Source organism: Anolis carolinensis, chromosome 5 (assembly GCF_035594765.1).
Source record: "Anolis carolinensis isolate JA03-04 chromosome 5, rAnoCar3.1.pri, whole genome shotgun sequence".
Taxonomy (NCBI): Eukaryota; Metazoa; Chordata; class Lepidosauria; order Squamata; family Dactyloidae; genus Anolis; species Anolis carolinensis.
Window position 1 is genome coordinate 198,514,781 of NC_085845.1, and position 26,447 is coordinate 198,541,227.

The window sequence follows — 26,447 nt, forward strand, 5'->3', positions numbered from 1 at the left end:
GTAGAATTAATGCAGTTTGATACCACTTGAGCTTCCATAGTTCAAAGCTATGGAATCCTGAGAGCTGTAGTTTGGTGAGGCACAAGTACCTTTGGGCAGAGAAGTCCTTGCAAAACTACAGCTCTCGTGTTTGCATAATGTAATGGATTAGCCTACCTTACAAGGTCGATGTACAGGTAGCTTCAGGCCTTGCTTGCAAAAGGTAAGCAGATTAAGAGGGAGGAGCGATCGGGCAGCCATTACTTGAAGTGCAGTCTGATTGGCTGATGTGAATGGGGAGAGTTGCTTAGCAACTGGAGATGGTCAGAGCCGAAGTGACAGTTGGAGCGATGCAGCCAGAGAATTATTCATTCAGTTAGGGGGTTTGAAGGTGTTTGGAAGTTTGAAGATAGACATAGTCTTGGGAACTGTGTCTTTTTAAAAAAGAAACCTCTTTGAGGAATATAGTTAAAAGCCTTCGGGGAAGAAAGGCTGAGAACTATATTGATACTCTATGGTTTAGAGTGCTGGTGTTAAATCCCAGGAGAACTGGATTTAAAGGTCTAAATTGTCCTGTTTCTATTTCCTGTGTGAAGAAACATATTTCCACAGAATTCAAGTTATAAAACCATCCTTTGTAAGAGAAAAGCCTAACTTGTTATTGAAACTGCTATGCATCTTTACTGTTCAAGAACAAATAAACATCAACTTCTTGTTTTTCCTCACATAAAGTGTCTTGTGTGACTCTCTAAATATCCTAATACAGAGGAGGCTCCTGAATATAACATTCGTGGCAGCATCAGTAATGGTAACGAGTTTGAATCCTCCGTAATTTTGGTGGCAGCTGGAAACAATCCTCTGCACATAACGTTGAGCTATGGTGGTTCAAGTGGTATTAAACTGCATTAATTCTACAGTAGAGATGCACTCAGTGAAGAATTACATCCCTAATTCCAAGGTTTGTGAAACCAATAGTGTGTAAAGATTGACACTGAGTTTTTAATACATACTTTGAATAGGTATAGTTTCTTGTATAAACTTCACTTGTTGTCTTTGGCTAAGCTGCTTTCTGTCCTTGGCCTGCCAGTGCCCACCCAACAAAACTGTCGAGAGAATAAAATGAGTATGGTATTGTTTTGAGCTGAGGAACTGAGGCAAGGAAGGGTTAGAATACAAGAATTTAGAGCTCTAAGTGAGATTAGGGCATGCAGCAATTTCTCCCATTCTCTTTCCAACAATTTGAACTTTTTGACCATGTATTTTTTTCCTCAAAAAGGCACATATTTTTCAAATGTATGCGTTGAAATGTGTCAGACTTTGTGACGTTTTTAATATCAATTACGCTTGTATTGGAAACATTTACAGGACTGTGATTGACATTCTCCATTACTTCTCAATTTCAGGAAAGTCACTTTTGGCAGGACAAAAATTGGCAGCTGTTTAGACAGTTCCCATTTGTGGATACAATTTCTCAGTAGACAATTTGCAGGGCACCTTGGCCATTTCTAGAAATTAAAGAAATATATAGAAACAAAATATTTGGTCTGCTCGCGTTAAAGCCCAGGGGATAAACACACATCTATAGTTGCCTGAGATGAAAAATAATACAACTCATTGTAAAATGGGTGCGCAGGCATTCAGGAGAAAGTGGGAAATAGAGAACATTGACTAAGATCCACCAAAACTAGAACCCTGTTGATGACATAAATTGGCATGATTAACCCATACCAGGAGCTTCACATTTTGAGATGTCGTGCAAAGATTGCATTTTTTGTCAGAAATATTAAAAATTAACTAGGTATTTTTAATTACAAAAATGTGAGTCAAGCACTGAAAGGGTTAAATGGATGCAATGACTCAGCAAAAGCTGAAGTTCTTTATAAACAGGTGTGCCTGTGGCTTAGAATGCCTCTGTTAGTCAGCCTTAGTGAGAAAGGTCTCACTGTGAAGTAGACCTCAGTATGAGGTAGGCCTCACTGTGAGAGTGCCTCAGTATGAAGTAGGCCTCACTGGGAGAGTGCCTCAGTATGAGGTAAGCCTCTGTGTGTGAGAAGGCCTGGTGTGAGAAGCTTCAGTGAGATAAGCCCCAAGTTGAAGGCCTTGTGTGTGAAGCTCCAGTGTGAAGGCTGCTGTGTGTAACGTTACTGTGTGTAGCTCCTGTATAAGTTTGTGGTCTTACCTCTGCAGGAATTAGAATTGGACTGTTGCCTAATTGTTACACCCCAAGGCTGCGTGAGCACCCTGAAAACCACACAGGAGCCAGTATCACACGCAAAGCAGTTTATTATGGAATATATATATCTATGTGCAGTTAGTGTATAAAGTCAGTATGAGAAATAGTCCTTAATGTAAAGTCTTTAACAGTTCAAGAAAAACTCTATAGTTCCACTAAGAAATCAAAGTTAGTCCATGAACCAAGAAACAGAAACAAGATGCTGCAAATCTGCAAACTGTAATCCACTTGGAGAGTCTTGACTCAGGAAAAAGGAAAGCAAGGTAAACAAAGCAAAGTCTACTCAAGAGTCACAGGGCATGGCTTGGATGGAAAGTCTTGACTCAGGAAAAAGGAAAGCAAGGTAAACAAGGCAAGGTTTACTCGGCAAGGTTTACTCTGGGGACCAAGCACCGGAACAAGGCAGAAAAACAAGGCTAGGAGCTGGATACTGGAACATGGAAACCTCTTCCAAGGATAGCAAAGTTGACACTGCAACAAGAACACAAAGGAGGACACCTTTAAGGATATCTCAAGATGTCAAGAATCTTTAAGGATATCTCAAGATGTCTCTATCATTCTGATTCTATTACATTGTAGGAGTGCAGGACGCACAAAACTTCCCATGGGAAAAGTCATTATCGTACTTCAGAGCTAACCTTTGGCTCCTTCGCACACCCTCCCTTCTGCTCCTATCCCTTGTGAAAGATTCCTTCTGATTAAAAGACATATCTTTGCCTGAGTCGACACCATCTGGCAAAGGCAACCTTGAAGAGACATCGGAATGCTCCCCAATTTCTGGATCCTCTGGTGCCAGAAACCCAGGCACCTGCAAGGGTAACGGGCCTCGTTCCAAGTCCTGAGCGGGCCCAAAATCCGATTCAGAATCTGTCTCCAATTCCATCTCCTGATGAAGTATAGGTCGTGACGGCTGAGCCACAACAGTAATGTTCATATCAAAACTATTACATACATAATACAGTAAAATATAGGATTCCTGCTGCTATATTCAAACAGTAGGAAAAAAATTCCACCTAAACATTAGTAAGAACTTCCTGAAGGTAAGAGCTACTTGGCAGTGGAATATACTGCCTGGGAGTCCAGTGGAATTTCTTTCTCTGAAAGCTTTTAAGCAGAGGCTGGATGGTCATCAGTTTGGAGTAATTGGATTGAGTTTGTGCATGGCAGGGGCTTGGGTTGAATGACCCTTGTGATCTCATCCAACTCTATCATTCTGATTCTATTACATTGTAGAACTGGCAAAGTGTTCAAAGAGTATTTGAGCATGATGCACATTGGAAAATTATGCACATTGGTCCATGATGCATATCAGTGTCCAATGCATGATGCAAATCAATGCATGATGCACACCGATGTGCATTGGACACTCTTCCTGGTGTCCCATTACATATTTTTGTAATTCAGTAAAGGGGTCTGCTATCTTATTGTGAATGTTAGATGCCCATTGACTTATGTGACCCCATGAATTTCATAGGGCTTTCTTAGTCAAGGAACACTCAAAGGTGGTTTTGCTGGTTACTTCATCTGAAAAATAGCCTACAGCACTTGGTATCTGTTGGCGCTGGCGGTCTCCCATTCAAGTACTAATCAGGACTGACCCTGCTTAACTTCCAAGATCAGACAGGATCTAGTGCCTATTTAGCCCACACACAAGAAATCTCCACTGGAATCCTGTATTTTACATTATATGTAAAGTTAATATAATGTAAAATACTGGGTCCCAGTGGAGATTTCTTGTGTTTGCTTTGAGATTGAGCTAAGGAAGGCTTTATTTCCCTAGGCTGCAGGTTGTTCCTAAAGGGACCAGCAGATGGTGTGTCTGAGTGTGATATAGTTGAAGAATTAGTTGAAGAATCTCAGTTTAGTGTCCCTTTCTGTCTGATGATTTGAAACGATTTCAGGGGGAGACTGTGTTGGCCATAAAGCCACTTTGCTGGTGATTTCTATTGGAAGTCTTCTGACTTGCAGTTCTCCCACCTGGCCATGCACATCTCGTTTGCATCCCACCCTGTTCCACCTGCATCGTTTCTGCAAGAAAGAGATGTGCCAAACCTGGCTTTTGATTGACAATAGGACAAAAAGTCTCAAATTTATTTATTTATTTACTTACAGTATTTATATTCCACCCTTCTCAACCTGAAGGGTACTCAGGGCAGTTACAATGCACATATATATGGCAAACATTCAATGCCATCAGACAAACAGCATACAGTATAGACACACACAGAGGCAATTTAACATTTCCAGCTTTACGAGGGTATGCTCAATTCTGGCCACAGGGGGAGCTGTTGCTTCACCGTCCACTAGTGACACCGAGTACTGTACTTCCTCATTCCTGTGTTGCTGGTAGTTTTATGATATTGTAAATTAGTTAAATTAGCCTCTCGCATAAAGCATACCAAAATTTCAGGCTGCTTAGGTAAACAGCAAGCCGGGCTATTTAATGGTCAAGGGCTTAACCCGACCCGGGCTTCGAACTCATGACCTCTCCGTCAGTAGTGATTTATTGCAGCTGGTTACTAACCAGATGCGCCACAGCCCAAAAGTTAAACCTGGAGGGCCGACTGTATAAGAACTGGGCTTCCTTTAGTCACAAAGATTGAAAGATAGGATGAGGAGAGTTTGAATGTCTGGATATTTTTGAATTATACAATCGGCATACACCTTAACATCTTTGGTGAAGGTAACACTCTGAAATGGTCTCTTTGGGTCCTGCGATACAGGTGGTTGTGAAGGATTTGGCCCTTTGGGCTAATTGGAGGGTTTGTTCTCACTTATAAAGTCCTGGGACTTGGTGAGTAGGTGGGAGACTGACCTGAGTTGGCTTTCAAATAGGTGACCAGCCAGAATGTGCAACTAATGGCATTGGATTGCCTCAGATGGGGCGGGGGCATCTACACTGAAGAATTAATGCAGTTTGACACCATTTGACACTATTTTAATTGTTATGGCTCGATGTCATGGACTTATAGTTTTATAAGGTCTTTAGCCTTCTCTGCCAGAGTGTGCATCACTTTGGTACAGAAGTCACTGAAGTCAAAGTGTATTCGTTCTAAATCTTCATTTGATTTGTCATTGTGGGGCAAAAGGAGATCTTCACCCCCCCCCCCCCCCCAACACACTTTGTGTTGCTGCAAGCTGCCATGAAATGGCAAGCTTTGTTCTATTTGTGATGCCATTAAACAAAGCAAGTGCACTTGGACAGATTTTATATGTTTCAGCAAAACACACAGGAATAGAAAATGCAAGAAGCCCTAGTGTCTTGTTGTAAGTAGCCAGTAAAAAACAGTAGCAGCATTGGATGGGTTGTTTGTCGCTTTGGGATCAAACAGCCAGCTTTGTTGTGCTTGTTCTGTGTGTCTGTCCACTTAGCTTCACAGTGGGAAGCCAGACCTGGATAAAGTGACACACACATTGATTACACCCTGTTTGGATTAGTGTACATACTCTACATGGGGTTGACTTTGGAAACTGTTTGGAAGCTGCTACTGGTCCAAAAATTTGCAGCCAAGCTGCTAGCTGAGGCAGGTTATAATGATCATGTGATTAACTATTGAAACAACTTAATCACCAACTGGTCTGTTTCTGAGCAGAATTCAAAGTGTTGGGAGTGATTTTTAGAGCCCTGCATGGCTTGGGTCCAGAGTATCTAAAAATATTAACTCCCTGTGCTCGGTTTTTAAGATCTTTGGGAAAGGGCTTTCACTTGATACAAACTAGGCAGTCAGTTGGGAACAATTGCTCTTGCATGCCCCCAGCCAGACTAATTTTGTGCTTAACCTGGCGAAGTAATGGTTAAGAGTTATGTGACAGTTATGTTTCAATATTTGAAAGGATGTCATATTGAAGATGTTGTCTACACTATTACCTACACTAAAAATCAATAACCTGTACTCACCTGAAGCCAGTACTGTTGGTCTCCATGATTCTTGGTAGCTTATAATAAGTATTCAGAGTCTTGGCTCTTAACCCAACTTTGCTCCACACTAAGTAAAGTTGGAAGATAATTTGAAGTTTCAGTCATTCTAGCCATCTGCATAGCTGGATTGGTCTCTTTTGTCCTGACCTGTTTTCCATACATACATTGCCATCATCATCTTTGTCCTGTGGTGGTCAAGTATTTTCTGTGTGTCATTGATATCACTCCTCACTTGTCATGGAGCTTTCTACAAGTGTCAGGACATCATGGTCACATCTGTTGAGGTTCGAATGGGAGGAGAGGGTGGCTTAGCTGATGTAGCAGATGATTGATGTTGAGCACTGATCCCTCTGAGTCAAATTAATAAAAGTTTATAAGTGAAACTGCAGCGGAAAGACTCGTGGAGAGCAGGATCGGCATTGCAAATGATCAGAGGTGCGCAGCAGCGGCAGCTCCCATAATTGGGCTTCTCCCAGTATTCACCAGACCCCTTTTGTGTGTTTCATATAATATTTTATGTTTTATAAACCTTTGGAGATATGAAGCCCCGGATCAATATTCTTGTAACCTTTTACCAGTACCTCTTGACCCTGAAATTCCCTCCAGCAGTTTTCCTGGACATCACCTAACTACAATGGACTCGAGCACCTATCATCTCTGGTGCCAATCCATCTCTATTGGCTCCATAAACCCAGCTGTGCAAGGAACAACAGGACCCTGATACTGGGCTGCCTCTTCTTTGTGTAGCCACATACACATAAAAGAGACAAAAGAGACCTGGCACTCTTCCATGATACTGGGAGGTCCTGCCCCACTTATCCAAAGATGCTGTCTCCCCTTTTACAGAACTGGATTTCATAATCCTATCACTTTGGACAATATTCTGTCATGGACAACAATGGACATGAGTGCTGTGGGTGCCCGACCCACCTTGATGGGTCATTCAAAATACAAAGGACAAACCCATAGCCATTAGGGACCTGATGGCCCTGCTTTGTTAGTCTCAAAAGTGAGACAATGTGATTCATTCATAAAACTGTGTACTTTTTTGTCCAGCTTGTCATCCTGCCCACTGTCAGCCATTGGGGAGATGGTGGCGGGGTATAAATAAAGATGATGATGATGATGATGATGATGGAGCAGAAATCTGCATTGGAAGCAGGGAATACTCTCTGATTGGCTGGCAGGTGTGGCAGTCCCACCTCACAGAGGGAATCTTCCTAGCTGGTGTGATGTCAGAGACTGGCTCCGCCAATCAACGCAAAGCTGGCCCCAGCTGGGCGTGAGCGGGAAAAACAAAAGATCCCACTGTATAAAAAAGTCTGTTTCTTGTATATCAAACATCAGTTTCCTTTTGTGGCTTATTTTGAGCTGTCATTCATTCAAGCTAGATTGATTAAATTACCTCAGTGGCTTCTTCTTCAACTGGTGAGACTTTTTGATTGGAGAACATTGATTTGTCTCGACAGGCACGGATCCACAGGTGGCATGCAGCCAGTATCGGTTATCCGCTTAACGGACCTCGGTATCCGCGCTGTGGGTTTTGCTATCTGTGATCCCTTTAAATTGCTCTATTTCATGATGACCACAGCAAAGATCAGTAGTGACAACACTCAAACAAGGGGATGGTCCAGCCTTGGCCTGGCTTAACCAACTGGAGAGCAATGCAATGCTACAAAGGGTTTGGCTTGGTGCATGTGGGTGCCATCACCATTGCTGTGAGGCCAGTCAATGTTCTAGACTGGACCTGGATTGAGTAGCTTGTGTTAAACACAACCTGAGACATGGAGCAATGAATTCTAAGTACAGGAAAAGAATTTCGACTTCAACATTAAGAAGAACATCTTTAATGGTAAGGGCTGATCAACGATGGTGTTTCAGGAGTGCTTGGATTGTGTATTCCTGGATGGCAGTGGGTCGGATTGGATAGCTCTTGGAGTCTCTCCCAGCTCTATGATTCTGTGATTCTTTATCTCTGTAAAACCAAATTCAACTGTATCTCCCTTCAATTGGCATTCTTTCTGACAAGTTGGTCCTTGGTAGGAGCACCTGCAATAGGTCCCACCTGTAGCGATACATACAGCTCTGTGCACATCACGTCGTGGCTTCCAGAAATGAATACCGAGGGAAAGAGCGAAACCACACGGAGGGAGGGAGATTGGCAGGGGGGAAAGAGAAAATGAAGTTGGTAATTCGAGAGACCAAATGCCTGGCTGCGAGACTCAATCTCTTTATGGAGCCTGCAGCAGGTTTTAGACACCTTGATTAATCATAACTTGCTACATATTATTTCCCTATAAACAAACGACAATGTTACTCGGTCTAAACAGCTTTATCTTGACAGCTGCAAAATGTCAGGATTTAAGGAGGAATGAGCAGAGGCAGACCATATGGTACCACTCTGGGCCCGGAGCACTCTAATCCACAGCATATTGCTTTTCCGGAAGCGGTGATTACAAAAGAGAGTCCGGCTTTCTCCTATGTTTTAATTGCATTTGCCGTCTCTCCAGTTTTGCAATCTTCCCATCCTTCAGCGAGCCGCTTAAAATAAATCAAGGATTTATGAAACCGGGCAGGAAAGGAAGGTTTGAAATGGAAAAGAAAGTTGGGAGATTCAAATTAGAGAGGTCACTAATCCCCCACCACAACTTGGTCTGTGGGGAAAGTTTTCATGTGCCCTGTAAAAACTTGCGGCGGAGAGGTAGGTTGGAGGGCTGCAGGCAGTTTGGGGCACCTGGGGGTCTATTTATCTTTTGTGGCATAATTAATCAATGTGGCTGCTTAATGGACAAAATACTCGGAGATCCTTATCCACGGGCTTGTCTAAACAAGCCCCAAACCACGTACTCACCACAAATGGACCTCTGGCTTTCTCCATGATATACAGTGGTTTCCAATGAATATTGTGGGTTTTCAGAAATAATTGTAAACCAATTTTGTCCTACTTTTGGCAAAGTTGGGGGATATTCTGGAGTTTGGAGGAAATTCTGGGACTTTAGAGCAGTCAGGATAATGAGGTCAGGCCAAATTGAACTCACTTCCTGATATGGAATGATTCAAAAAGTGAAGAACATGAACCCTTTCCACCAAGGCATCTGGACAGCAGATTAATTATGGAATTCTGAATAGAAACTGATGTTTGACCCCAGCTGATAGCTCACAACAAGAGGCTGACATGTGGCTGCTAACCAACCCTAGGACAGGGAGCTGGTTTTATATCCAAATAGTCTGAAACACCAATGAAAAGGTGCATATAGGGTAAAAAAATCAAAGATGCAAAAGAAGTTACCAATGTTTTAATTAAAATATTTGCTGAGCAAGTAGGTGTGATTACTCAGTTGCTATTGTGCAGCTTCAAGTTCTGATATTTCAGTCTTATCTAACAGAAGACTCTCAATCTAAATGTTCCTCCAGTATTTTTACATGATGCTTCATATCCCTGGTGTACATACCCATAGGAATTCCTAGCAAGTACCTCAATTTTGCTGTTCCTCCAGTCTTTGCACATGAGTCTTCATATCTCTGGATTACATGTCCATAGGAATTCATTGCAAGAATCTCCATCTGACTGTTCCTCTAGTCTTTTCCCATGATGCTTCATATCCCTGGAGTACATATCCATAGGAAATCCTTGCAACCTTTTCCCTGTCAGACATCTTCTGCCTCCCAGATCCCTCTCCTCAGAGTTTGCCAGTGTTCTTGTAGAATCACAGAATCATCATGTTCAAAGAGACCACAAGTCCAACTCCTTTTATTGCAAAAATACACAGTCAAAGTACCCCTGACAGATGGTGATCCACCCTCTGCTTTAAAACCTCTACCGTGTTTCCCCGAAAATAAGACAGTGTCTTATATTACTTTTTGCTCCCAAAGATGCTCTAGGTCTTATTTTCAGGGGATGTCTTATTTTTCCATGAAGAAGAATTCACATTTATTGTTGAACAAAAAAAGAAAAAGAAGAACATTTATTGTATGCTGTACAGCAGTTGTCATCACAAACCAGCATAACCAAACAATCTGTGAATCCTATCAAGAATTTCTTGTTACTACCAATATTTCCATGTACAACACTCTATTGTATGTACATTTACCGATCCTGCATGCCCTGGTGTTCTGTTCGGCGGGCATGCTTCCAAACAAAAACTTTGCCAGGTCTTACTTTCGGGGGAGGCCTTATATTGAGCAATTCAGCAAAACCTCTACTAGGTCTTATTTTCTGGGGATGTCTTATTTTAGGGGAAACAGGGTAGCAAGGGCCAGGTTGGAATTACCTTCCCTCAAGTTCCCATTGGGGTTTTTTTCACCTAGTTATGGTAGGCACCTCAGGTGGTGAAGGCTGGACTCCCACAAAAGTCCCCATACGTTTTCATAAAATGGGAGCTAACTTTGGGCCTGGATTGAGGATTCTCACTCTTGAAAACTCTATGGTTTGGGAGGGAGCACCCTCAGGATGGCCTTCTAGCTATGATTGGCCGAGAAATGCAGACTAGGAATTTTGGTTGGCCTTTGGGATCCTTGGTGCACACGTCCTTGAAGGTGGTCAGAGGGAGTGACACCTGGCCCAGGGACTAGGTCACTAGGTGGCCATTTACTCATGAGTTACGTTTTGCATTTTTACAGATTTTCCCTCTACAGGTTATTACAATTTCTTTCAATAAGTAAGTCAGAAAATTGCCCTTTAGATCCATTTTCTTGTGTCTGGCCCTTTATTTCATGGTGGGAGTTCAACAATCTCTTACCATTGGGAATCTCTTCCTAATTTTCACACGGAATCTCTTTTCCTGCAATTTGAATCCGTTTCCCCATGTCCTAGTCTCCAGAGCGGTAGAAAACAAGCTTGCCCCTCCTCAATGTGACACCCTTTCAAAGATGGCTCTTCTCTGTCTTCTCGTCTCCAAGCTAAACATCTCCAGCTCTCTCATCTGCTTTTCATAGGGCTTGATTCCAAACATTTGATCATTTTAACTGCCCTTTTCTGGACATGTTCTAGCTTGTTAATATTCTTCTTGAATTGTGGTGTCTAGAACTGGATACAGTATTCCAGATGAAGCCTGACCAAAGCAGAATAGAGTAGGACTATGGCTTCCTTCAATCTTGATGCTAGTGCTAAAACCACATTGCCTTTTTTATCTGTCATATCGAGTAAGACTTCTTGATCCCTTTCACATGGATTGTTTTCAAGCCAGGTGTCACCCACCCTAAAGGTAAAGGTTAAGCCCAGTCGTGACCGACTCTGGGGGTTGGTGCTTATCTCCATTTCTAAGCCAAAGAGCCAGCGTTGTCCGTAGACACCTCCAAGGTCATGTGGCCGGCAGGACTGCATGGAACGCTGTTACCTTCCCGCCGGGTAGTACCTATTGATCTACTCACATTGGCATGTTTTCGAACTGCTAGATTTGCAGAAGCTGGAGCTAACAGCAGGCGCTCACTCCGCTCCCGGGATTTGAACCTGGAACCTTTTGTTCTGCAAGTTCAGCAGCTCAGTGCTTTAACACACTTCACCACCGGGGCTCCTTCACCTACCCTACATCTGTGCATTTCTACCACACATTTCTCCCTGTTGAAGTTCATTTTGTTCTATCAGCTTCCTTTAGATGCAGGGCCTTTCATTGAGGCCAGCAGCTGGTTCTCCTTCCCTCCTGGGCCAGAGAGCTGGGAATAGCCAATACAGGGCTTCTAGTGAGTCCAACTCTTTCACATTTAGGGAACCATCTGTGCAGGTGACATTTATGCTGAGAGTAAGAGATAAGAGATACATTCTGTGGACAGGTTGAGCCTCAGGCACAACTCTGCAAATGGTCCCACAAGCCAAGTGATCTGGTCTTCTCAGAAATTTATGGTTATTGGGATTGCTACAGGTCAGAAGGTTAGGCTATTGTGATGTTGTCACTGAGGAAAAATGAGTCATTTGAGTTAGTTACAACATCAAGAGATAGCAGAGGCTCAGCATGAGCTGGCCTTGGATAAGGGCACATCTATAAGTGTAGGATTAATGCAGTTTGACACCCATGACTCAATGCCATGGAATCATGATAGTTGAAATATTACAAAGTCATTAGACTCCTCTGCCAAATAGCTCATATATTACCAATAGAATTCTGGCCTGATTTTTTTTCTTGAATGCATCGGAACATCAGCTTTCTCTATTCTCATCTGAATAAGGTTATATACACCTGGGAGTGCTAGAATATTTCCAGTGATCTTGGATCTTGTTCTGATTTGTGGAAATAGGTTTTAATATGTGTATTTTAAAGAATGTTTTTGGATGAATATGTGTTTTAGCAATGTTGTAACCCACCATGAGATGTGAGGAGAAGAAATAAAAATGACTATTATTATTATAGATTTATGCAAAGATACAGAATGGGGGTGCCTGGCTTGACAGCAGTACATGTGAAAAAGATCTTGGAGTCCTTGTGCACAACAAGTTAAACATGAGCCAGCAATGTGATGCGGCAGCGAAAAAAGCCAACGGGATTCTGGCCTGCATAAATAGGAGTTTAGTGCCTAGATCCAAGGAAGTCATGTGTCAAGAAGAGGGCAACAAAATGATCAAAGGTCTGGAGAACAAGCCCTACGAGGAGTGGCTTAAAGAGCTGGGCATGTTTAGCCTGCAAAAGAAAAGGCTGAGAGGAGACATGATGAGAGCCATGCTTCAAGATGTGAGGGGAACTCATAGGGAGGAGGGAACAAGCTTGTTTTCTGCTGCCCTGGAGACTAGGACATGGAACGACTTCAAGCTACAGGAAAGGAGATTCCACCTGAACATTAGAAAGAAATTCCTCACTGTGAGAGAGATCTGTTCAGCAGTGGAACTCTCTGCCCCAGAGCATGGTGGAGGCTTCTTCTTTTGTGGCTTTTAACAGAGGCTGGATGGCCATCTGTTGGGGATGCCTTGAAAGCAACTTTCGCACTTCTTGACAGAATGGGGTTGGACTGGATGGCCCACAAGGCCTCTTCCACAGCTGGGCTGTGGTACAGGCTGGTTAGTAGCCAACTGCAATAAATCACTATGACCAAGAGGTCATGAGTTCAAGGCCATTAAAATAAAAAATAGCCCTACTCGTTGTTGACCCAAGCAACCCGAAAGATAGTTTCATCTATCAAGTAGGAAATTTAGGTACCACTATGTGGGGAGGCTAATTTAACTAATTTACGACACCATAAAAATCATCCAGCAGCGTTTGGAATGAGGAAGTCGGCATTACAGTGGATGATGAAGCAGCTGCTCCCCCTTGTGGCCGAAATCGAGCATCCCCTCAGGAAGCTGGAAGCTGGAGAAGGTTAAATTGTCTCTGTGTCTGTCTCTGTCTCTATATTCATATGGCATTGAATGTTTGCCTTATATGTGTACATTGTGATCCTCCCTGAGTCCCCTTTGGGGTGAGAAGGGCGAAATATAAATACTGTAAATAAATAAATGATTCTAATGCTTCTACATATTTCTGCATGCATTTTTAAAGCACGGTTTCTCTATGCACATATTTGAAATGCATACTTTGGTCAGAAATGTATGTATTTCCACTTGTTGGGCTCCAGGTGTTACCAAATGGGAAATATTGCATTCAGATATGGATCCAACAAATATCCCACCACCCTGATGGTGCAGTTGTCTGCCAACCATTCCCAGCTGGGGACACTGGCAAAGATGAGCATGAAACATGCTTCCTAGCACATCTGGTCCATGCTGACTGGAAGTTTTGGATGACTCCTAAAAGATTTGGAAGAGAACAGATTTTCCAAGAAATGTTATTTTTCACGGGTCTCTGGTTTCCCCTCTACAGAGCAATTTCATTTGAATGGGAAAACTTCCAGCGAGCAGCAAAAGTTTCTCAACATAAGGAGCAAGAGCCACGGCAGGCATCTGTTGCTGTTCGAAGGTGCTGGAACATCTGTTGCATCAGCAGTGTCTTCTTCAGGAAGCAAAAAGATGGATTGCGCTTTGGGCCTCAATTTGCTAATAGATCTCTCCTGCCAGCCTGCCCTCCTAAGTCTCCCATCTGTCTTAGGGGAGCGAATGGGCCAAGACTCTGTGGAGTCATTGTGACAGCTGGGTAGCCACAGAGTTTTGCTGCCGAGCTCAGTGCTCGGGAATTTGCTTTATGGCCACACTAAAGACAAAACTAAGCTGTTTGAACTTGGAATGTGTCAAGAATTAATGTTCAAGAAAGAGGAAAGCAATAGGAAAAGAGGAAAGGGGCTGGGCTGTAGCGCAGGCTGGTGAGCAGCCAGCTGCAATAAATCACTCTGACCAAGAGGTCATGAGTTCGAGGCCAGCTCTGGCAGGGTGAGCACCCGTCAATTAAAAATAAAAAATAGCCCCTGCTCGTTGCTGACCTAGGAACCCAAAAGATAGATGCATCTATCAAGTAGGAAATAAGACCACTTATAAAGTGGGGAGGCAAATTTAACTAATTTACGACATTGGAATGAGAAAGTGCCGTCAGTGGATGATGAAGCAGCTGCTCCCCCCTGTGGCCAGAATCGAATATCCCCTCAGGAGAAGGTTAAATTGCCTCTGCGTCTGTCTCTGTCTTGGTTCTATGCGTATATGGGCATTGAATGTTTGCCCTATATGTATATAAGTCCCCTTCGGGGTGATAAGGGCAGAATATAAATACTGCAAATAAATAAATAAATAAATAAATAAAGCTCTATTGTAGGCACTAGTCAGACTGATTCAATCGGAGAAGCCATAGCCCTAAGTGTGCAAGACCTGAGCAGAGATGTCCATGGCTGGGCTCTGAATCTTTCATCCACTGGGTCCACAGAAGTCAAAGCCAGAAACACATATTAAAGAAGAAACAGGGGATGCATCCACACTATGGAATTAATGCAGTTTGACACTACTTTCATGGTCATGTCTCAGTGCTGTGGAATCATGGGAACTGTAGTCTTGCTAGGACTATAGTCTTCTCAACCAATGAGTGCTGGGTGACTGACTGAACCAGAACTCTCAGGTTTCCATAGCATTGAACCATGGCAGTTCAAGTAATATGAAACCGCGTTAATTCTGCAGTGTAGATGCACTCTTAATAAGTTGTGTATATGTGTACCAATGCAATTGGTATCTCTCCATTCCTAAATCTTCAGTTGTTTTCATTCTAGATTGTTCCATCTCCAAGGCAACATGAAAACCCCTCAGATTTTTATTCTGCATTTATACCACACTCTTGAAAACAAATCCTTTTGGTTCACGGCAAATTGGTTAATTGCTCTTGTGAGAAGACCAAAGTTAGATTTATTTATTTTATTTACATCACTTTTACCCCGCCGTTCTCCCTGAGGGGACTCAAGGCGGCTTACAATAAATAGTCAAAAATTCAATGCCTAAAAACAATGTACAAAACAACAATTCATATAAGACAATGTACAAAGCAACAATTCATATAAGACAATGTACAAAGCAACAATTCATATAAAAACAGATACCATTACAAAATAAAATCACATTATATAAAATGTTAAGCATGTCCAAAATTAGAATCCATTCATCCAGAATCCTCAATAAGTCTTCGTACAGGTCATGTAAAGTCCATGTTATCATTCATTAAAAGCTTGTGTGCACAACCATGTCTTTAAGGCTTTCCTGATCTGCCAGATTGCTCAACTGTCAGTTGAAATTGACTGAAAATATTATTACTAGCTTTGCCTGGCCACGCGTTGCTGTAGCTTAATGGAAATCCTTTGTTGGCCAGGTGGAATAGCAGTGAATAGCCTTGCAGTCTCAAAGCCTTGCTGTTTTCTGGAGTAACTGGAGCTTTTTGCTGCATGAACGTAGAGGCATGGATGAGGAGTTGTGCTGCCAAGTTTAGTGTTTCTGGGATGTGTAGTTTTGTTGTTTTGTCAATGAATAGATTGTTTACAGTATTTATACCCTGCTCTTCTCACCCTGAAGATGACTCAGAGCGGCTTACAGAACACACATACGGCAAACATTCAATGCTGATTATACAATTAACAAGGACAGACAACACAAACAGAGGTAAAGGCAGTTTTTCCCATTGTATTTTGGGCATCTTGGAGGCTGTGCTCAACTCCAGCCACAGGGGGTGCTGTTGCTCCATCTTCTATGCCGAGGAATTGATGTCCTTAAGGGTACCTTTGTTACCTCCCTGCTAAAAGTGGTACCTATTTATCTACTTACATTTCTGCTTTTGACCTGCTAGGTGGGCAGGTGAGCTAGGGTTAACAGCGGATGCTGACCCAACCTAGGCTCGAACTGCCGACCTTTCATTTGGCAGGATTTTTCTGCAGCACAGCAGTAGTCAAAATAACTTTGGGCATAATCCGAGTACCTGTTCAATGAAGAAAAGTCTCACCTGTTGAAAACGGAAGTATCAGCACAAAAGACAATGTAAATATCTAGGTTAGTTCTAGCTGGAAGCATACCAAGCTCAAGAAGGTTTTACTCTTTTCAGATCAATAGCTGGAATAATAGAAACAACCTGTGGGCAAAAGCATTCATCCTGGATCATCAAGACTATCAAGAGATCAAATGAACCCATCTAGGTAATATTGACACAAAGGACTTTTGGGGGTGGGGAGATTGTTTATTTACTTTATTCATATCCCGCTTTCTCCCTGTGTTTCAGAAGCATTCTCTCCTGACAATTCATCCACATCTATGGCAGGCATTCTCAGAGGTTGTGAAGATGCCTGCTATAGATGTGGGCGAAACGTCGGGAGAGAATGCTTCTGGAACATGGCCGTACAGCCCGGAAAATACACATCAACCCTGTGATTCCAGCCATGAAAGCCTTCGACAACACATTGTAGTCCTGAACGTTCCTGAATTGTGATTCCTGCTCCCTCCTCAAACCCAACAATAGGGCTATGAAAACGTACCACTCCCACATGAGGAGGAATGCATTTACTATTCTGCTAGCACTCCCATTGCTAATAATGCCGAAAACAAATAGAATAGTGATGCTTAGAAATTTAATTTCCTGTGTGCTTGTCAGTGCAATCTGTCCTGGAAATGTTACTCAAGGAAAGGACATCTGATGAGTGGAAAGAGCTCATCAGATTGTGATAATGATGGTGTTAATGAGGTATGGAGTTCCCTGATTTACAGTCAGCCATTCAAAGAACAAATGTCAACCAGATTTTCAGATGTCCCGAGAAAAAAGATCAAACATGCAAGCCAATTTCTTCTGCTCGCTTTGTCCTTTTTTAACAATTCTGTTCCACTCCTTCAATGTTTTTCTTTCCCTTTATTCCATTACAAAGAATGAGAAAATGAATGCCCTGCTTTGCTCTCAGTCTAGTTTGTAGCAAGCTCAAAATTATTTCTAAAGGCCATTACATTGTACTTTTAGTATTTTTAGCTCCCTTTTAGTTCACAGGGGGATAGAAAAAGAGAACTTCTGATACCCTAGATCCGTTCCTTATTTACGTCTTCAAAACAAAGAATGTCTTTTGGCTTGTTGATCCACAAACCACCTTCAAAGCCAGTAGTTGGATCGGACAAAGAAGTTCTGTACAGCTTTGGACTGGGGTGCAAGGAAGGTGCTTCCATCACGATCCCAGGAGCAAGTAAGGCTTGAGACAGAGGTCCTGGTTCTGATTGTCACAACTACAGTCATCAATGGGAGGAATGGAAATGGCATCCTCCATGATTCTTGATTGAATGTTGACCAGATGTCCTTCAACTGATCCAGCCGCTGGCTCTTAAGGTGGGCTAGGTTGGCATTTATGTAGCTCTACAGTAAGACTGTGTAGTTTTAGTGAAACCAGATAACTTCTTGATATGTTATGAATCCATACTTGCAATATTGAATGCCAGCCAATGTTCTAATCTAGTGGCTGATATTCCCAGAGTGTTCCTTCTCTTCTGATGGGCATTGCAGGGTTAATCCAGTGTAGCCTGGCTTTAAGAAAACTGGTGGCACAGCGGGTTAAACTGCTGAGCTGCTGAACTTGCTGACTGAAAGGTTAGCAGTCCGAATCCGGGGAGCGGGGTGAGCTCCCACTGTTAGCCCCAGCTTCTGCCAACCTAGCAGTTCGAAAACATGCAAACGTGAGTAGATCAATAGGTACTGCTTAAGCAGGAAGGCAATGGCGCTCCTTGCAGTCATGCCAGCCACATGACCTTGGAGGTGTCTACAGACAACGCCGGATCTTTGGCTTAGAAATGAAGATGAGCACCATCCTCCAGAGTCAGACACAACTAGACTCCATGTCAGGGGAAAATCTTTATCTTTATCTAAGAAGAGTTGGATGGTATTTTCCTGGAATTCCATATCACCCGTGCTATGTTGCAACATGGATGACAGGGCGAGGTCCAATTGGACCACTCCACTGTCCACACCAGCACAAGGGAAATGGGCCAGATTGGGCCCACAACAACCATTGTCACTGCCAGGCAGCCACAGAACTACATTTTTCTAGTAATGTAGGTGTTTCTACAGATACTGAGCAGCACAGGGTACCCACAATGGTCAGGACCTTTCACACACTATGGCCCTGTGCCAATGCTGATGGCAAGGAGAAGATCCAGGACAGTTTTGGTCTAGTTGGAGCCTCTGGGGTGCAACCTGCATTCATATCTCCATCTAAGAAGGCTGCTGGATCTTTACTTCCTGCCAGTCCAAGGTGGTGCAGCAATTCAAGTGTTGGACTATGACTCTGGAGACCAAGGTTTTGAATCCCTGCTCATTCTTGAAACCCACTGGGTGACCCTGGGCACATGACACTTTGTCAGCCCCAGAAAACCCTGTGATAGTTTTGGCATAGGGTCCCCATAAGTTGGAGTGACTTAAAGGCATGTAACAAAAACTCAAATAGGATTTATGCTATAAGACTTTATTGTATGAGGCAGGAAAACTGGCATTGGAGCTGGATCATATCATATGATGCTGTGGGCATGGCACTGCCAGTCTTCCTCACCATGTGATTTTCTTGCCCCCCAGCTATTGCCAGATAAAACCCACTAAGACTTCACAATCCCACAGCATTCCCATCACTTAACTTGGTTCAATTGGTCACTTTACAATGGGAACTTTTACTGCCATCAGGTCAGCTATAAAATGATATCAGAGGGTGGGATTCCCTTCCTCTTCCCATTCCCGAGCTGTTTGTTTTCCATTCATGTTATATTTTGCAGTTATATTGGCGGACCCTCCTGTAGTGCAATGAGTTAAACTCTTGTGCCAGCAGGACTGCTGACCGAAAGGCTGGCAGTTCGAAACTGGGGAGCAAGGTGAGCTCCCATCTGTCAGCTCTAGCTTCCCATGCGGGGACATGAGAGAAGCCTCCCACATGATGATAAAACATCAAACATCTGAGCATTGCCTGGGCAACATCCTTGCAGACAGCCAATTCTCTCACACCAGAAGCAACTTGCAGCTTCTCAATTCACTCCTGATACAAAAAAGTTATATTGGCTTTATTTGCAAAGCTCAAATTGCAAAATTTCTCTAAAATTAAATGACAGTGGATGTGTGGGGAGACAATGTAATTAGGCTATATGGAAGTACAATACCAAAGTAATGAATTGTTGATTGATACAATTGTGAGATTGAAGAGAGTTGTGCTATCCAAAGAGTGCTCAACCTGGTATATATTCACTGTCAATAATAGAGCAAGCAACTGCAATGGAATAGAAGATTTTTGTGCAACAAAGTCCACAGTCTCCTTTCTCTTATAATTTCTACATGACCATGAAAAAAGGGCAACTGTTAACACAACACACTAACAGTTTTCCAGTCACTTGCATGTTTATATTGCAGATATTATGAGCAGCGAGCGAGTGGTGAAAAGGCATATGTGGACTCACCTTTCAAGAAGAGAAATCTGCCGTCTCTCCCAGGAGAGCGCGATTCCTTCCACGTCTATCTTGCTAATCTTTTTTGGACTGCCAAGGAGCTGCAGGTGGTTGCTAGGAAACAGAGATGCTAATGAAGTCCATAAGAAAATGAACAGGTCTTTTGCTATTTGCAGCAGGAGTTTGAGGGGCCCTTTTTATTCATGAACCTTCCAACTTGATCTGACTAAATCCCAGATCTGTCTCCATACCCATTAATTCTATTATTGAGAATTGGAACATCAACTTCTTTTCATCCAGTCAAACCAAGAGCATTAAAAAAAGCCAATACGAGGTGGCAAACGGAAAAAAAAACATTTGTGTGTCACAGCTGCTTACTTCTTACAGCTGCAATGCCAAGTCTCCAGGTTGTACCCAAAAGCCTAGGATATCAGGAGTGCCAGGAGAAGAGGGAGGCAAATATAATGCCAGGCTAAAAAGCATTGCAGCAACTGCCAATATGCTTTGACTCTGAATTAAAGTTCTAGGAAAACCTCCTTGAAAACCTGGCTCTTTACTCAGGCCTTTAGTTAAAGATTGCTCATCCCCATAGCAATCTGTATCTGCGACCATTCCTGTACCATTCCTTGATAAAGACACAGGGTCTATTCCCATCCCAATTTGCACTTCCAAGAATTTGCAGCACTTTATCAGTCACCTCATGTTTACAATATTTATATGGTGCACCTTACCCAGTCTGCTTTTACAACCTCTCCATTTTAATCCATGTTTTTATTAGCTCTTGTCATTTGTTTTTACTGGCTAATGTTTAAATGTTTATAATTGTGCATGCTTTTTTTTGTCTATTGTTGTGTTTTATATTGCTATTGTTTTTATTCGGGCTTGGCCCCATGTAAGCCGCCCTGAGTCCCCTTTGGGGAGATAGAGGCGGGGTATAAAAATAAAGTTATTATTATTATTATTATAGGAAACAAATGGCTTGGAATTTCAATACTTTAAGTATCGTTTTCATACCCACAAGGAGTGAATCCTAGGCTTTGGTTCCACCACCCTCTGTGAATACCAAAATCCATGAATGCTCATCCAGTTATATACAGTGGTGCTGTCTCTTATCTAAAATGGCAACTTCAAACATTGCTTTTTGGAATATTTTCCAATCATGGATGGTAGAATTTATAGATGCGGAATCTGTGGATACAAAGGACTGAATGTTACGATGCCGGGACTGAGCAGCAGTGAAGTATCACAATGTCTGCCTGAGAGGGATGATGTAGCCAAGCATAGGAAACTGATAAATGGAATCTGATTTTCTGTGATCAGAAGAAGCAAACGGGAACACATCTCTGCCATCGCCTTCAAAGCATGGTCCCTCTTATTCATTTTGCAGCTTTAATGGGCTCAAGACCTCCCAAAGAAGAGACTTATAAACATCACAGCTTGAGATACTGCAGGCCCCGTGACTGCCGTTTGAACTCTGGGTTTCAAGTCATCTATCCAATACTCTCGGAGATAAGACAAGGCAGTGCCTGGATTCCTTTGGCCCTTTTATCAGCACACATCTGTTTATCTTTAATGCAATCTGTTCTCTGTACTACAGCAGCCCCAGAGCTTAATTGCAAAGTGTCCGGTGGTGTTGGTGGGAAGAAGAGTTAGGATTGAAAGCAGCTGCTCACCTGCTCCAGAGAGAGAAAAGAACGGGGATTGCTTTCATGATGCCAAGCCCTCTTTTTGCAAAACAAGTGACAAACAAATGCCCACACCAAGTTCCCATTTCCTATTATATGGTGGTGACTCAAAGACTACAAATATAGTGTGAGGTTCTTAGCAACACAAAAATCTTCCAATAATAATAGTACAAGGGTTGAAAGAAAAGTAATGCCTCCACCTTCGTAACTCCTCACCAAATGGCAGTCCTGGTCTGCGGCAGGTCCTGGCTTGTTCAGTAGACTCTCCTCTACAGTTGCATTTGGCGGGAAGCCTTAGCATTGAACGGTTGTGTTGTTAAAGTGCAAAATATGGAACCCTGCACAGACGATCAGTCAATGTGACTTAAGCAACGTGCACTCATTGAATTCTTGACAGCAGAGGGTGCCACCCCAAAGGAGATTCGTCAGAGAATGCAAGCTGTTTATGGGGATTGTGTTGATGTGAGTCCGGTTGGGTGAGTAAGTTTAAAGATGTTGAGGTGGGAACATCGAACTTGCATGACAAACAAAGAGCTGGACATCCTGTGACAGCAACCACCGAGTTTCGCAAGCAAAAGGTTGACAGATTGATTCAGGACAATCATCGTATCACTCAGAGAGAAATTTCAAGCATCATCGGCATTTCACAAGAACATGTGGGTCACATTATTACTTTGCTTGGCTATCTGTGCACGATGGGTCCTGTGAGACGCTGGTTGCGGAAACAGAGTGTCAACTTCTTCTGTGACAGCTTCAGAAAAGTTATTCATCATTGGCAGAAATGTATCCAATTGTCTGGTGATGATGTGGAAAAGTGAATAGTGGTAGTTAAAGAGCACATTCTAAGGATGATTTCTGCGTTTGATTTATTAAAATATTCCCATACAAACCCAAGTAACAAAGGTGGAGGCTTTACTTTTCATTCAACCCTCATAATAATAGTAACAACAATAACAACTTTATTCTTATATCTTGCCCCATTTCCCCGAAGGGACTCAGTGCGGCTCGCATGGGGCCCATGTGATATCAATTTTGAGGGGGAAAATAACTGGTGTAGAATGTAGCTCCTGGAATTCAAAATTATTACATAATTAATTTATTTAGATCCCATTTTGAGTCTTGTTTAAGAGAGGAAAGCAGGATATAAATCTATTAATAACAACAATTCCTTGCATCTCTTAGGCGATCCCTCATAGTTCGAGGACAATGGTTTTTCATTTGCAGCAATGAGTGCAGCATCCAACTGATAACTATGTATGTCTTTTGTGTTACTGTTGTTTCAGTTGTTGCTGAAGTTGGTATTCTCTTCCACCTTCTGCAATGACTAAAGACCAACGAGAACCCAGGATTTTGCAGTGGCATCTCACCTCCCAGTGATCCCACCCCCAATCCACACTTGGTGAAGAATACAGAGGATGAGAATGTCAGAACCCAGCAAATTACTGTTAAATAATCAAACACCGTATCAATAGTCCAAAGCAGGGGTCCCCAAACTAAGGCCCGGGGGCCGGATGCGGCCCTCCAAGGTCATTTACCTGGCCCCCACCCTCAGTTTTATAATATAATATTTTAATATCAGTTTTAATAATATATTATATATACATATAATATTGATAAAAATAGTATAATGTTATACAATATAATACTAATAATAATACCATATAATAATATTAAATTATATGTTATATATTACATATAATATTACAGTACATATATAGTAATATATAATGCTAATATTATGCTATGCTAATAATATAATATATTGTATGTACTCAGCTGCTCTGAGTCACCTTTGGGGTGGGAAGGGTGGGATATAAATGTAGTAAATAAATAAATGAATAATTTTAGACTCAGGCTCGCCCAAAGTCTGACATGACTTGAAGGCACGCAACAACAACAACAACAACAACAACAACAACAACAACAACAACAACAACTCTAATTGACTATCTCATTGGCCAGAAGCAGGTCCACACTTTCCATTGAAATCCTCGCCCAAAGTCTGACATGACTTGAAGGCACACAACAACAACAACAACAACAACAACCCTAATTAACTTGACTATCTCATTGGCCAGAAGCAGGTTCACATTTTCCATTGAAATACTGATAGATTTATGTTGGTTAAAATTGTTCTTATATTCAAATATTGTATTGTCCTTTCATTGTTGTTGTTTTTTGCACTACAAATAAGACATGTGCAGTGTGCATAGAAGTTTGTTCATATTTTTGTTTCAAATGATAATTCAGCCCGCTGCTTTAAAAGTTTGAGGACGCCTGGTCCAAAGCAATCCGAGATCATGCACAGTGGTAAGCCAAAGTAAGGGTGAAACAATAAAATTAAAAATAAAATAAAATTCATATTTGACAACAAAATTTAGGATGAGTCCATCTTTTGGGGGGATCCGATATGTCGATAGCAAAACCATGTAGGGCATAACCAACATTTTCTTCTCATCCAGAAGCGAAGTCCTAGCCTACACTCAAAACTCTATACCTCACTGGTTTTAATACGAGGAGTATGACACCCCTTATTGTAAATTAAAACAATCTGGTTATGAATATGGTCTTATTTATCTGCTTTGCCTGTTGTTTTTTTCTGGAAAATGACTTAACAATAACCAGCGTGGTAGGTTTTGTGATTGTTCTCCACCTTACAAATCTCCCATTAAAAATCTCAGGGACAGGCAGGAAAGAAAAAAGAAAGAAAGAAAGAAAATTGAACGGCTCAACAAAATGATGGCACAGTAAATTAAATTTGACGAGGCACAACATCTGGAAAAATGAGATTAAAGGCCCTTGAATCCCCCCATATTTATTTTTTAAAGAAAGACCCAGCTGAATAGAGGAAAGAAAGCCAAATGGATAGGGGGAGGCACAACAAAAGAGAAAAAGAGACAGGCGAGAGAATATTGCTTCTTGCATTCAGCCTCATGGCCTTTTGGAGATGCAAAATCCTTTAATTACTGAGCAAACACTTTGTGAAACTTTCAAAGGGGATGCCAGACATAAAAGGGAAGAAAAGGATGTGAGCTAAACGAAGTTGCAACTTAGTTGAACATGGGCCCTTCTAAAGGTGAGCATAACTTTGCAGCTATTTCTATGCCATATACCTTTTACCATTTTTTCTGATTGAAAATCTTACATTTACCCCCTTGCCATGCATTTTAGTTAATAACAGGCTATGCCTGGGAGACAATGAAGACACAAGTATGACTCGAAGAAACCATTGGAATAGGTGAAACATGGAGCAATCCTGAAAAAATTGGACTGGCATTCTGTTAGGTCATTATCATACCAAGCTGTTACGGTGCTATATTGATGCCTTATTCCTACAGATGCTTCAGTCTTATCACATGACGTTGTTCCTCTCCAGGTATTCATGTGCTGTGGGTTCATTGAAAAGGTGAAAAACCCTTGCCCCACAGAACTAATCTGTTGATGACACCCTTTTAGCACCAAAAATCTGTAAGCAGATGTCTCATGGTGTTTTCTTCTGTGGATGATCCATTATTCCTCTCTCAGGAATTCCCAATAATATCTCCAGCAGAGCAGTCCCCAGACCACATTCAGTGCTCTGATGAGGAAGATGACTTATCTAGCATGTTTAATGCCCTCTTAAGCACCTCTTCTGATTTGTTTGCTATTATATCCTCACAATGTTATTGTACAGGTCCTACCATTGTACCGTTGTGCTGCCATTTACATTGAACACCTCTCCTTCCGATTGTCCCTTGTTGTGGTGAGGAGACTTGTATGTTCTATTTCTTTCTTTATTTATTTACAGTAGGAGACTGGGGACTCAGGGCGGATGACAATGAACATATATATGGCAAACATTCAATGCCATCAGACAAACAACATACAGTATAGACACACACAGAGGCAATTTAACATTTCCAGCTTCATGAGGATATGCTTGATTCCGGCTACAGGGGGAGCTGTTGCTTCATCATCCACGAGTGACACCGAGTGCTGTACTTCCTCATTCCCTTTCCCGTGCTGCTGGCAGTTTTATAAATGTAGCCCCTCATTTATGGGATGCCTTGCCAGTTGAAACTCGAACTATCCGAGACCTACTTGCCTTTCAGAAAGCCTGCAAAACCTTGCTCTTCTGACAAGCTTTCAATGGGTGAAAAACTCAGGGCTATGTCTGTTTTTATTGTTGTTTTTATTGTTGTTTTTATTGTTATTTTAAAGCTAAGTGTATTGTTTTAATCTATTTCTATAAACCGCTCCGAACCAAACTGGGAGTAGTGGTATACAAGTCTAATAAATAAATAAATAAATAAATAAATAAGTAAATAAAATTAGTTAAATTAGCCTCCCGCATAAAGCATACCTAAATTTCCTAGTTGACAGATGCAACTGTCTTTCAGGCTGCTTAGGTAAACAGCAAGCTGGGCTATTTAATGGTCGGGGGCTTAACCCGAACTCATGACCTCTTGGTCAGTAGTGATTTATTGCAGCTGATTATTAGCCAGCTGCGCCACAGACCGGCCCAAGTGAGTCTATGAGTGAAGCTGTCAGAATCATGTATTCCCAGAAGGGTCTCCCATGTTGGCGGGGTCATAATAGAGGAACCGGATGAAGAACAATACAAAGACCTTAACAGTGGAGTAGGTAGATGATAGCAGGGTACATGTTACAATGGCGATGAAGATGGTTGAAGGCTGCAACAGATGAGAGGCAACCAGTCATGTTAACCATACCATTGGATCAAAACCTCCCTCTGTGAAGACTATGTGTTGATCACTGTGCACCGATCTCTACACATGAAACAAATTCATATACAGGCGTTTTCTGAGAAAACCAAAACCAACAAAAGTCCCATAGTGATTGGAGACTGCCGATAAGGGTACC

The 26,447-nt window shown here is 42.1% G+C and overlaps 1 long non-coding RNA gene across 1 annotated transcript; it reads right to left on the bottom strand.

The window, feature by feature from the left end:
• Positions 1 to 2,244: 2,244 nt before the first annotated feature.
• On the bottom strand, positions 2,245 to 21,256 carry LOC134299191 (uncharacterized). The gene is made up of 2 exons (XR_010006353.1): positions 19,912 to 21,256; positions 2,245 to 2,683 (listed from the first exon to the last, which is right to left on the bottom strand). It is a non-coding gene; the product is annotated as an uncharacterized LOC134299191 (long non-coding RNA).
• Between the last annotated feature and the right edge of the window lie 5,191 nt (positions 21,257 to 26,447).